The 13,037-nt window shown below is 39.6% G+C and overlaps 1 protein-coding gene and 1 non-coding gene across 2 annotated transcripts in view; one reads left to right on the forward strand and one right to left on the reverse strand.

Moving 5' to 3' along the window:
* Positions 1-13,037, forward strand: part of MEGF9 (multiple EGF like domains 9) — a 108,268-nt gene that overhangs the window by 62,174 nt on the left and 33,057 nt on the right. The window lies entirely within an intron of this gene.
* TRNAA-CGC (transfer RNA alanine (anticodon CGC)) lies at positions 2,134-2,209 on the reverse strand. The gene has a single exon. It is a non-coding gene; the product is annotated as a tRNA-Ala (tRNA).

Genomic DNA, 13,037 nt, shown 5'->3' on the forward strand with positions numbered 1-13,037 from the left:
CTTTGCCCATCTGGGGCGAAGCTCTATTTTGGCTGGAGCCATTCTAGCGCCTGAGGTGGAGGCCATGGAGAAGTCCTCAGTGCCTGGGGCCAACGTTGCTCCAGTGGAGTCCTGGCTGCAGGAAGGGAAGAGAGAGACAGAGAGGAAGGTGAGGGGAAAGAGTGGAGAGGGAGAAGCAGATGGGTGCTTCTTCTGTGTGCCCTGACTGGAAATCGAACCCGGGGCTTCCACATGCCGGGCTGACACTCTACCGCTGAGCCAACAGCCAGGGCCTAAAAGAAATAATTTAAAGTTTTGTTATTGATATATTAAAACATCAAGCTTCTTCTGAGAAGCTCCCCCAAATCTGTAGTTATACATATGCTAGTAGCACAGATAACCAAATTCATACAAATGCAGTATTTGGTACCAAAGTATTTATTTGTTTAACAAAGTTTGTGTAGGATTCTTTAATAGACCTTGTGGGGGAAATAAAAGATAAATAAAACAGTGGGAAGACCAAAGGCACTTCTGGTCTAGTAATGTCACTAAGAAACATATATATATATACATATATATATGTGTGTGTGTGTATATATATATATATATATATATATATATATATATATATATATATTTACAATAAGAAGTAAAAATTGACCTTACATCATAAAACATAAAGATAAATGTTAAGGGAATTTAGAAACTGGGAGATATCAGTTATAGCTGGAAATATCAGGGATGATTTAATTGAAGATACCTTTTTTTTTTTTTTTGAACAGATAACTTTTGACTTCAGTTTTGAAGAAAGGAAAGGATTTCGACAGAAGTGGGAAAGGTCGTTACAGAACAGGAAGCAGCAAGATTAATGTCTCAGAGATGTGCTTACACACAGGATGTAATATAGAAGAGGACGGAGGGCAGAGGAGATAAATTTGGCAAATCCTACTGGGGTCAGGTCACAAAGAGTCTTAAGGACTAGACAAATGATTTGGATTTTACTCACAAAGCAATTTTTTTTTTTTTGTATTTTTCTGAAGCTAGAAACGGGGAGAGATAGACTCCCGCAAGCGCCCGACCAGGATCCACCCGGCACGCCCACCAGGGGGCAACGCTCTTCCCACCAGGGGGCGATGCTCTGCCCCTCCGGGGCGTCGCTCTGCCGCTACCAGAGCCACTTTAGCGCCTGGGGCAGAGGCCAAGGAGCCATCCCCAGTGCCCGGGCCATCTTTGCTCCAGTGGAGCCTTGGCTGCGGGAGGGGAAGAGGGAGACAGAGGGGAAGGAGAGGGGGAGGGGTGGAGAAGCAGATGGGCGCCTCTCCTGTGTGCCCTGGCCGGGAATCGAACCCGGGACTTCTGCATGCCAGGCCGACGCTCTACCACTGAGCAAACTGGCCAGGGCTACACAAAGCAATTTTTAATCAGAAGAAAGGTTAGCACTGTATTGTAGCAGTAGTAGAATGGATAGTTGTAAATATGGGGAGATCAGAGACAATGAAAACCAGTGAGGACCAAAATTAGAGTGATACTAGTGAGAATGGGTGGAATATTGAGACAATGGAGAATAGGAACAATGGTGATATGCCCCATGTTAGCAGTGTTTCTGTGCATAATTCTCTAGAAAGTTTGTGATTTTTCCATTAATACGTACTCACAAATCTAAAGGTAGTTTGTATTTCTAAGTTGAATTTAGGGATCTGTTCAGTCCTAGGGCTCCTTCTCAGGCTCATACCCTCTTCCTGGGCTTCCTGTCCTCTCTTTGTTGCAGGTTGCAGGAATTGGATCCCCTCTCCTGTGCTTCAGTAGTTGCTCCCAACCACTGTATCCCATGTTTTTGTTTTTTTTTTGGTACTTTTCTGAAGCTGGAAACGGGGAGAGGCAGTCAGACAGACTCCCGCATGCGCCCGACCGGGATCCACCCGGCACGCCCACCAGGGGCAACGCTCTGCCCACCAGGGGGGGATGCTCTGCCCCTCCGGGGCGTAGCTCTGCCGCGACCAGAGCCACTCTAGCGCCTGGGGCAGAGGCCAAGGAGCCATCCCCAGCGCCCGGGCCATCTTTGCTCCAATGGAGCCTTGGCTGCGGGAGGGGAAGAGAGAGACAGAGAGGAAGGAGGGGGTGGGGGTGGAGAAGCAAATGGGCGCTTCTCCTATGTGCCCTGGCCGGGAATCGAACCCGGGTCCCCCGCACGCGAGGCCGACGCTCTACCGCTGAGCCAACCGGCCAGGGCTCCCATGGGGTTTTTATTTCCCCCCACTCCCCCAGCCTTGCTGCTGAATGTCAAGGAGTGTCCCCATACCCATGTTTTGTGTTGCTAAAAAAATAAATCCAAAGGCCCTTCATTTTTTAAGAGTTTCAGAAATTATTCTTCTGTTGGATAAAGAAGATGTGATACACTCACACACACAGACACACACACATACACTACTACACAATGGAATACTACTCAGCCATGAGAAATGATGACATATTGCCATTTATGACAGCATGGATGGACCTTAACATTATATTAAATGAAGTAAGTAAATTAGAAAAAGCTGCCTGACTGGCCGGTGGCGCAATGGATAGAGCGTCGGACTGGGATGCGGAAGACCCAGGTTTGAAACCCTGAGGTCGCCAGCTTGAGCACGGGCTCATCTGGTTTGAGAAAAAAGCTCACCAGCTTGAGCCCAAGGTCACTGGCTCCAGCAAGGGGTTACTCAGTCTGCTGAAGGCCCGCAGTCAAGACACATAAGAGAAAGCAATCAATGAACAACTAAGGTGTCGCAACGAAAAACTAATGATTGATGCTTCTCATCTCTCCGTTCCTGTCTGTCTGTCCCTGTCTATCCCTCTCTCTGACTCTCTCTCTGTCTCTGTAAAAAAATAAAAAAAAAGAAAGAAAAAGAAAAAGCTGAGAATTATATGATTTCACATAAGGTGGAATCTAAAAATGAGACTTATGGACATAGATAAAAGTGAAGTGGTTACTGGGGTGGGGGTTGTGGGAGAGATGGTGAGGGGAGTAAAGAGGGACAAATATATAGTGATGGAAAATGATTTGACTTTGAGTGATGGGCACACAACACAACAGTTCATATGCTATAGAAATATTTACCTGAAACCTATGTACTTTTTTAATTTAATTTTTAAATTTTTTTTTACAGAGACAGAGAGAGAGTCAGAGAGAAGGATAGACAGGGACAGACAGACAGGAATGGAGAGATGAGAAGCATCAATCATTAGTTTTTTGTTGTGTATTGTGACACCTTAGTTGTTCATTGATTGCTTTCTCATCTGTGCCTTAACCGTGGGCCTTCAGCAGACCGAGTAACCCCTTGCTCGAGCCAGCAACCTTGGGTCCAAGCTGGTGAGCTTTTGCTCAAACCAGATGAGCCTGCGCTCCAGTTGGCAACCTCAGGGTCTCGAACCTGAGTCCTTGGCATCCCAGTCCGACGCTCTATTCACTGCGCCACTACCTGGTTAGGCTATGTACTTTTTATTGATCAATGTCACCCCATTAAATTTAATTTTCCAAATATAATTTAAAAATATACTATTCATCTTTATACAGAAGCCTGTTGGGATAGAAAATATAATAGATATGAGGAAGTTGAAAGTTTATATAACTGACAAACTTTTCTACAAACATGGTTCAAATATCGGCATACCTATTTTTTCCCAATTACTCTGACATTCATATACCTCAGTAGCATGAATCCAGTGCCCGCCTTTTGAGACAACTCATTCTCTAACAATTAATTACTAATGTTTCAGTGACTCTAGGACTCAGTCCTCCTCTTATAGTGAAAATTGTCATTTGTCACTTCTGCATAGAATTGCTGGATTGAGGCCTGTCCCTGAATAACCTGACAGATGATACTCACTCACTATTCTGATGAAACTTTTATTGGTCCAGAAATGTTGGCAGCAACAATTCTTTGAGGGAAGATGAACTACTACTCCCTTACTGCCAGTTCTTTCAAAAATGCTCTAGGCCCTGGCCGGTTGGCTCAGTGGTAGAGCGTCGGCCTGGCGTGCAGAAGTCCCGGGTTCGATTCCTGGCTAGGGCACACAGGAGAAGCGCCCATCTGCTTCTCCACCCCTCCCCCTCTCCTTCCTCTCTGACTCTCTCTTCCCCTCCCACAGCGAGGCTCCATTGGAGCAAAGATGGCCCGGGCGCTGGCGATGGCTCCTTGGCCTCTGCCCCAGGCGCTGGAGTGGCTCTGGTTGCAACAGAGTGACGCCCCAGAGGGGCAGAGCATCACCCCCTGGTGGGCAGAGCGTCGCCCCCTGGTGGGTATGCCGGGTGGATCCCGGTGGGGCGCATGCGGGAGTCTGTCTGACTGTCTCTCCCCGTTTCCAGCTTCAGAAAAATACAAGACAAACAAGCAAACAAACAAACAAAAAATGCTCTAAATTGGAGCTCCAAAGTTATAGGTGTTAACCATCATTTCCTTCAGTTTATACGTACAAATACATCCCAGTGTGCAAGCCAGCTCCAAGAGTACTGGTTGAGGACATTTTATAGAATCTTCTACCTAATAAACCCCCAACCCCCTTCCTTCCCATTCAAAAGGTCTTGGTAAACCCTCTCTAAGGACAGGGGGGCCTGTTCACCATATACTGACATGATAAAGGGAAACCTAACTTAAATGATTTTTTTTACCCAATCAGGAGGATCTACTTCAAGGTTATTTTCTATCTGAAATGGCAAAGCAATTACAAACTTCTCTTGCTAAAAAAGAAACTACAATTTAATTTCTAAATAATTAAGTATCTCTCTGATAAAACATTTTGCTACACTTAAGTTTAAAGACCTTAAAAACATATAGTGTTCTTTTGATCTGTAGTTTGACTTTCTTCTTAAATGAAAGTGCCACACAACGTGGTCAGTATTACTAGATTATTACTACCACTACCCCCAGAATGAATAGCATTAACATTTACTGAATGTTTGTTATGTGCCAAGCCAAGTGCTTTATATGTGCTATCTTGTAAGGATAAAATAATAACTGATTAAAGTGGTATTATTTTACAAATGAAGAAACTGAGATTTGAGTAATTTGCCCCCAAACAGACAACTATAAGAGGCAGAAACAGGCTTAAACCAACACCTGTCTGACTATACTGCTTTCAGTCGATCCCAGGGTTTATTGATTGAATGGCTGTACCTCTACTAATTTTCCAAATAAGTATGATAACCATACTAAGTTTAGCTATCTTACAGACAGATTCCTAGCATGAAAAATTATCATTTGCATGATCAAGATAATATCTCAGTAATAAGTTATATATGGCTATCATGTAGTCCCTAATAAGATGCATTGAGAAGGGCATGTTACTTCAGTGATATTCTTCCCTAAAATTTATTACCTCAGTCTAATTGTGACAAGACATCAGAGAAACTAAAACTGAGGTACATTTTTCAAAATACCTGGCCAATACTCTTCAAAAGCTTCATGATCATAAAAGACAAGGAAAACCTGAGAAACTCAGATTGAAGGAGGCTAAGGAGACAAGGCAAGCAAATATAAGGTGATGTCCTGGATTAGATCCTGGAGCAGAAAAGAGACATTAGTATAAAAATTAGAAAAATCTGATAGTTAATAGTATTATGGCACTGTTAATTTTAGTTTTGATGAATATACCATGGTTATATGAGAAATTAACATTAGGGAATGTTGGGTGAATGATATGCAACAGCTATCTGTATACTATCTTTATAACTTTTCTTTAAATCTAGTATTATTTCAAAATAAAAAGTTAATAGAATTGTTATTTGCAGCAGTTAGTGAAGGGAATATGGATAATATTACTGTCTTATTATGAGGACGAAGTTGTTTCTGGTGACAATTCTTAGCCGGAGGCCCAGAACAGTAATCAGGATAAGGAAATGAACTTACTCTGCTGGCATAAATATCTGCAATTTTAGGTGTACGGCATTGTGGTTAGAATATTCACTCAAATTCATAGCCTATTTTAATGTTTTAAATAGCTTTTTTTCTCTAAAGTTTTAAAATAGCTTCTGAGACTTATATTAGACTTAGGCTGAAACAGAAGGATGCTGTTGCCACAAAGAAGGCTTTGTCTTCTCCTGTGTCCCTTGAAAGTAAATGAAATCAGCATGACTTTTCCCATCTCAGATAGTTCTTTTCATAACAAGAAATGTTTCCTAGAGGGTAGAGAGAGAAACATGGGACTATTCCTCTTTTTTCTCCTCGAATTTGATTTCCACTCAAAATATCTAAATTTTTCAATCCCATAGAGAGATTTGGAGTTGAAGCTTCTCTAGATTTCCTATGAAAAGGTACGTAAGTGCTTCAGCCATGATTGTTTTGACATTCAAAGTATATAGGACTAGATTAAAAACTATGAATTTTATTATTTTTGTTCTTTATATATTAAGGGAATTCTCTGGTATGATTTATCCCATGTGTTTCAATAATTTGAATTTTTCAAGCTTGTTCCTGTGTTTATAAATTCAGTAGGTTTCCAGGGAATGTTAATAACTAATTACATAGTCATTCACAATTAACAATATGCTTTTATCCTGTACATTTTCTCATTTGATTCTAACAACAACCCCGAGAGATAGATAAGGGTAATTACCCATCAAATTACAGATGAGATGTAATAATCGAAAGGTTACATGATGAGCCCAAGGTTGAATATCTATCTATTAAATACCAGAGTGAGAAGAGTCAATTCAGAGTCTTCTGAAACCATATCCTATGTTCTTTCTGTTACATTAAACTCCCATGGTTTTCAGTTCTGGGTTAGTATATGCTCCTATGCTGAGGTCAGGATTTCTTAACCTAAGAGGAAGGAAGCATGTGAAATATAATGGTGAATATGTACATATTTCTGTGGAGGAGGTCTGTAACATATAATAACATTCAATAGATTCTCATAGGGTCTGAGATACCATCAATTTTAGAAGTTTTATTTTAAATACTATACAGGAAAGATATAGACAGCCTTCTCACACTGCCAAAAGCAGTAATCTTGGCTAATATTATCAATAATAGAATCTCTTCTATCTCTTCTGCCAGTTTCTAACACATACACTGTGATTATTTCTTTGAGTTTTATTCTTGTTGGTTTTTAATTGATTTTTTAAAAGAGTTCTACAATTGAATAGAATGTCCAGTTAAACAAGTATGTCTTATAGGTACTTGAAAGAAAAGTTTCTGCAGATCAATACATTAGCTTTCTTGATCAAACTGTTTACCTACAACATCCAGGAGATGCAGCAGGAGGAAGAGCAGGAAATTAAAATTTTTTTTAAGTGAGAGGAAGGGAGAAGAGAGACTGACTCCTGCGTGCACCCTGACCAGGATCCATCCAGCAACCCCTGTCTGGGACTGATACTTGAATCAGCCCAGCTATTCTCAGTACCCTGGGTGATGCTCAAACCAGTTGAGACACTGGCTGCGAGAGGGGAAGAGAGAGAGTGAAAAGGGGGAGAGGGAGGAGGAGAAAAGCAGATGGATGCTTCTCATGTGTGCCCTGACCAGGAATCGAACTCTGGACGTCTGCATGCTGGGCTGACGCTCTATCCACTGAGCCAACTGGCCAGAGCCTACATTAGCTTTCTTGATCAAACTGTTTACCTAAGGAAGGTACACTATCCAGGAGATGCAGCAAGAAGAAGAGAAGGAAATTAACATTTGATGAACACTGTCAAAACTCTTTGCTTGGCCTAACCAGGTGGTGGCACAGTGGATAGAGCATTGGCCTGGAACACTGAGGTCTCAGGTTTGAAACCTCAAGGCCTCCAGCTTGAGTGCCCAGGCTTACCGGCTTGAGTGCAGGCTCACCATCTTGAACGTGGGGTTGCCGGCTTGAGCATGGGATCATAGACATGACCCGATGGTCACTGGCTTGAGCTCAAAGATCATTGGCTTGAGCCCAAAATGGCTGGCTTGAGCAAGGGGTCACTGGCTCCACTGGAGCCCCCCGGTCAAGGCACATATGAGAAAGCGATCAATGAGCAACTAAAGTGCCGCAGTGATGAATTGATTCTTCTCATCTTTCTCTCTTCCTATCTGTCTGTCTCTCTCTTGCTAAAACAAACAAACCCCCCAAAACTCTTTGCTTGATGTTTTATACATATAACCTTTCTGACTTTTCAGAACAACTTAGCTGTCTTGTTCTTAAATGTTGCGTTACTTAGCAATATGGCGTAACTAATAAATGGCAGAGCTTTCTGACTCCAAGGCTTTCTCTACTGTACTCTGAAATAGAATGGTCAAGCTTAGATATGGTAGTGTGAGTCTCAAATAAGTGCAGGTCTGGGTGTGTGTGATCATGATTCATCCTCCTGGGAACTGGCCCATGGAGATATAAATCTAGAAGTCAGATATAAGTTACAAAGAAAATGAATATTGCATAGAAGATGGCAATACAAAATAATGAGTGTATCCATAGAGAATCATTTGAAAAGCAGGAATTAGAACATTGTGAATATCATGACTGAGTCTACCTGACTTGCTGGGGCTTAAGTGGCAGGCATTTGACATGTGAGAGATTTGAAAGCAAATGTCATGGACCTAGTCATTGGGTGGGAAGTGGGGAGGCAGACCAGCTGGGTCCAGGAGAAAAACATCAAGAAACTAGTGACAATAGCTGCAGTTCAGCCATTGAGAATATAGGGGACTAAGACTCCACATATGAGTGAAATCATATGATACTTGTCTTTCTATTACTGGCTTATTTCAATTAGTATAATGTTTTCCAGGTTCTTGCATGCTTTTGTAAAGGGTAAGATTTCCTTCTTCTTCTTCTTTTTTTTTTTTTACGGCTGAGTAGTATTTCATTGTGTAAATGTACCATAGCTTTTTTACCACTCATCTACTAATAGACACCTAGGCTGCATCCACATCTTGGCTATTGTAAATAATGCTGCAATAAATATAGGAGTGAATATATTCTTTTTAATTAGTGTTTCAGATTTCTTCGGACATTTTCCCAGAAGTAGAATCGCTGTCATAAGGCAGTTCCATTTTTAATTCTTTAAGGTAATTCCATACTGCTTTTTACAGTGGCTGCGCCAACTTATATGGTTTTTATTATGTGTCAGGCACTGTTCTACCTGCTTAGCATTAACACATACTAACTAAGTTAATCTTCCCAACAAACCTCTGAGAGCAATACTATTTATTATACTCTCCATTTTACAAGTGAGGAAACTGAAGCATAAAGGGTTTAAATAATTGACTTACAGTCATATGGCTTGTAAGTCATAAATCCAGGATTTGAATCTAGATAACAGAGTTCCAGAATTCATATCTTAACACTTTGTTACTCTGTAAAACTTATAAAAGAGTAGACAGAAAAGCCAAAACTGGGATAATTATAGCACATCAAACTGACAAAGGATCACTTTTTCAGGAATATATAATGAATGTATACAAATCAATGTCAAAAATATTTAGGTAGACCCTTCATAAAAGAGGAAGTTCGAATAGCCAATAAAACATTTTCCATCTCATTAACTATCGGGAAAATGGAATTTAAAACCACAATTTGATACCACTTCAAGATGCCAGATTTGCAAAAATTTTAAAAGCTTACAATATCAAATGTTGATGAGCATATAGAGCAATGAGACCATTATTCCATTGGTAATGGGAGCGTAAATTGTTACTACCACGTTGTAATCTATTGCATAGTAAAGTTGATCATGCACAAACTCTGTTTTCTAGCAGTTCCATTCCTTGGTATATACACTAGAGAAAAGCATGGTCATGTGTACCAGAAGAAATGCACAAGAAAGTTCACAGCAGCATTATTAGCCATAATACCCAATGAAAACAGGCCAAATGTCTAGAAGAATGAGTAAGTAAATAGGGTGATTTTCATGCAATGAAATATAGCAGTGAAAAATTAATAAGATCAAAGAAAACAATTTTTATTAATATAAAGTTTAAGAACAGGCAAAACTGTATCATATGTTATTTAATAATACATACAGAAATGGTAAAACTCTTATAATTAAAATTTAGTTGCTTCTGGGGCAAGAGAAGGGGATGCAGTTGAGGACCACCACTCAAAGGGCTCTTTTTGTTTGTTTGTTTGTTTGTTTGTTTGTTTGTTTGTTTTTACAGAGACAGAGAGAATGATAGATAGGGACAGACAGGAACGGAGAGAGATGAGAAGCATCAATCATCAGTTTTCGTTAGGATATCTTAGTTGTTCATTGATTGCTTTCTCATATGTGTGCCTTGACCGCGGGCTTTCAGCAGACTGAGTAACCCCTTGCTCCAGCCAGTGACCTTGGGTCAAGCTGGTGAGCTTTTTGGTCAAGCCAGATGAGCCCGCGCTCAAGCTGGTGACCTTGGGGTCTCGAACCTGGGTCTTCCGCATCCCAGTCCGACGCTCTATCCACTGAGTCACCGCCTGGTCAGGCTCACAGGGCTTTAAATGTCTTGCTAGTGGCTATCAAAGTACTGAGTTTATTTTTCTTTAAATTGTATTGTCTTTCAATTTAGCTACTTCTGAATAAATGATATAGTTCATAATTTAAAAATGAAGATGAAAAAAAGCTTTGCAAGGTTATATCAGTAAAACTGTTGACGGGGAAGCTTTGCAAGGAAACTGATTGGATTATGGGGTATTTGCAAGCAGTGCTAGATTCATGTAGGAAACTAGAGCTCTTAGATCTTAGATTTGTATTCAGACAGATCAGAAGCAGTGGCAATTATTTTAAAATCCCGTTCATCAGAGGAGATATTTAAATGATTCACTGTTGAGCCAGAAGATTAACATAAAAAGATTCTTCTACAAGTGTTGTAAGTCTATTATGATGAGCACATCAAATCCTTCTGACTTGCTTTCATTAAGGACATAGAGGTGATCTATAATATATGAGAGAGGAAAAAACATTGTATTGGTAGATAGAAGATCTAGCTTCTAGTTCTGAATACCCACTGGCTGTGTGACCTTAAAAATTGAGTCTGTTTACTCTGCTGAAGCTCTCCAATTACAGATATTGAGAGTATCAATATTTTACCACATATGGAACTACTTATATTTGCAAGACACTGACATATGTAATTTTAGATAATTTTCACGGTCTTTTGAAACAGGGATTATTATTCTTATTTTTCAGAGGTGAAAACTGTTTTTTGTTTTTTAATTAAGTGATAGGTGGGAGGCAGAGACAGACTTCCACATGTGCCCCAATCGGGATCCAGCTGACAAGACCCTACTAGGCCATGCTCTGCCCATTTGGGCTGCTGCTCTGTTGCTCAGCAACTAAACTATTTTAGTGCCTGAGGCAAGGCCATGGAGCTTTCCTCAGCATCTGGGGCCAACTTTGCTTGAATCATTGAAGCCATGGTTGTGGGAGAGGAAGAAGAGAGAGAGAGAAAGAGAGAGAGAGATGGGGTGAAGGCGGAAGGATGGAGAAGCAGGTGGTCGCTTCTCCTGTGTGCCCTGACCAGGGATCGAAACCAGGACTTCCACATACTGGGCTGATGCTCTACCACTGAGCCAACTGGCCAGGGCTCAAATGTGAAAACTTAACTTGCACAATATATAGCTAGAAAGTAGAAAGGCTGAGAATAATGAATGTCATAGACTGATTGTAAGGACTAAATTAAGTAGTGCATGTATAAATATTGTGCTATGTATTTTATTTATAACTCTATAGTAGGGATTTAATAAATGTTAATATTGCCTTCTTACCATTCTACCCCCGAAAAGTTCCGAATTCAAAGGCTTAGGACTGTGGTTAAAGGACTTGATCCTTAGCACTGTCAATATTAACATTTTGAATTAATAGATTTTTGTTTGTATTTTGGAAACTAAGTCATCACACATGCTGCCATTTCTGTGAGAAAATGAGTTCTAAATTCTAGGGACTGCAAGTTAATTTTTGTAACACAGCGTGTACACAAATAAATTATTAATAATTACCCTTTTACATAGTAAACCTTTTACAATGGTTGCAAAAGAAGAAAAATGTTAATATATTTGAGAAGCATCTTCTTTTCAAGAAGATGGTACTGGGATCTGATGCTTCTTTTCTTTTCAAAACGGACTTTTTAAATGCAGAACTCTCTAATCAAATAATGGAGTAATTGTGTGGATTTTAGAATTCTTATGGCTGTATTTCTTCCATTTAAAATAAGTTAAGGAAGTAAGAAATAAATTTCCAGGTTGAATTAACTTAGTCTTCCTAAGTTGTGGCTTGGGAAATATGACACTTTTTATTTTTCTGCCAGTAAGTTATATTTCTGACTTTTTAAGTAAATGTTTAAATTTAATTTTGGTAAGATCAGCTATCAAAAAGTATTTCTGTACTTAGGCAGTACCCTTGTTGAGTATTAATAACTTCTGTCTGAATATGGATTTCCTCTAAACATATTTTAGACTATTTGCCCTCAAAAATACAAGGAATGTTTAGCATAATAGCCCAATGTTTTCAACAAGAAAGCTATCTTTTTTTTCCATCCAGAAAAGGGACTTTGCTCATTGCATAATGGTCTTTTCCATGACTGTAGAAAGACAGAGGAACACTAAATGTAGATGGTCTTTTGCCAAAATGTTTAATTACTGAGTTATTTCATAACAAAAGAAGAGATAATTTCATTATCTTTATAATACCATGACACGAACATGAAATTAAGATTGTTAATAACTTTTCATTTTGTTTGTTTTTCCATGTAAAAGCTTATTCTGGTTAGAAAAACCTTTTCTAGCTGTCTTTTCATATTATTTTTAAATTACTGAGAAAGTTTATAATCTGCAGTTTACTGGTAATTTCAGACTTTGTTTTACCTAGTACTTTCAGTCTCTTCCTAAATGATAAATTATTTTTGTTTTTAAAAAACAGGGAGAAGGGAAAAAAATCAATATATTTATCTCCTTTTTTTCTGTTCCTTGTTCATTCCATGTCAGACTGCCAACATCTATACTGTCTGAGGAAGGAAGAAGGAGAAAAAGTAAGGCTTCTCAAAAAATTAATTTCCCCTGATTAGAACTGTATCTTTGGTTATTCTGTGACCGCTTGAGTTAAAATTGTTAATGTGATATCTAAAGTATACCTACACACAATTCATAGTTTGTAA

Source organism: Saccopteryx leptura, chromosome 2 (assembly GCF_036850995.1).
Source record: "Saccopteryx leptura isolate mSacLep1 chromosome 2, mSacLep1_pri_phased_curated, whole genome shotgun sequence".
Lineage (NCBI taxonomy): Eukaryota > Metazoa > Chordata > Mammalia > Chiroptera > Emballonuridae > Saccopteryx > Saccopteryx leptura.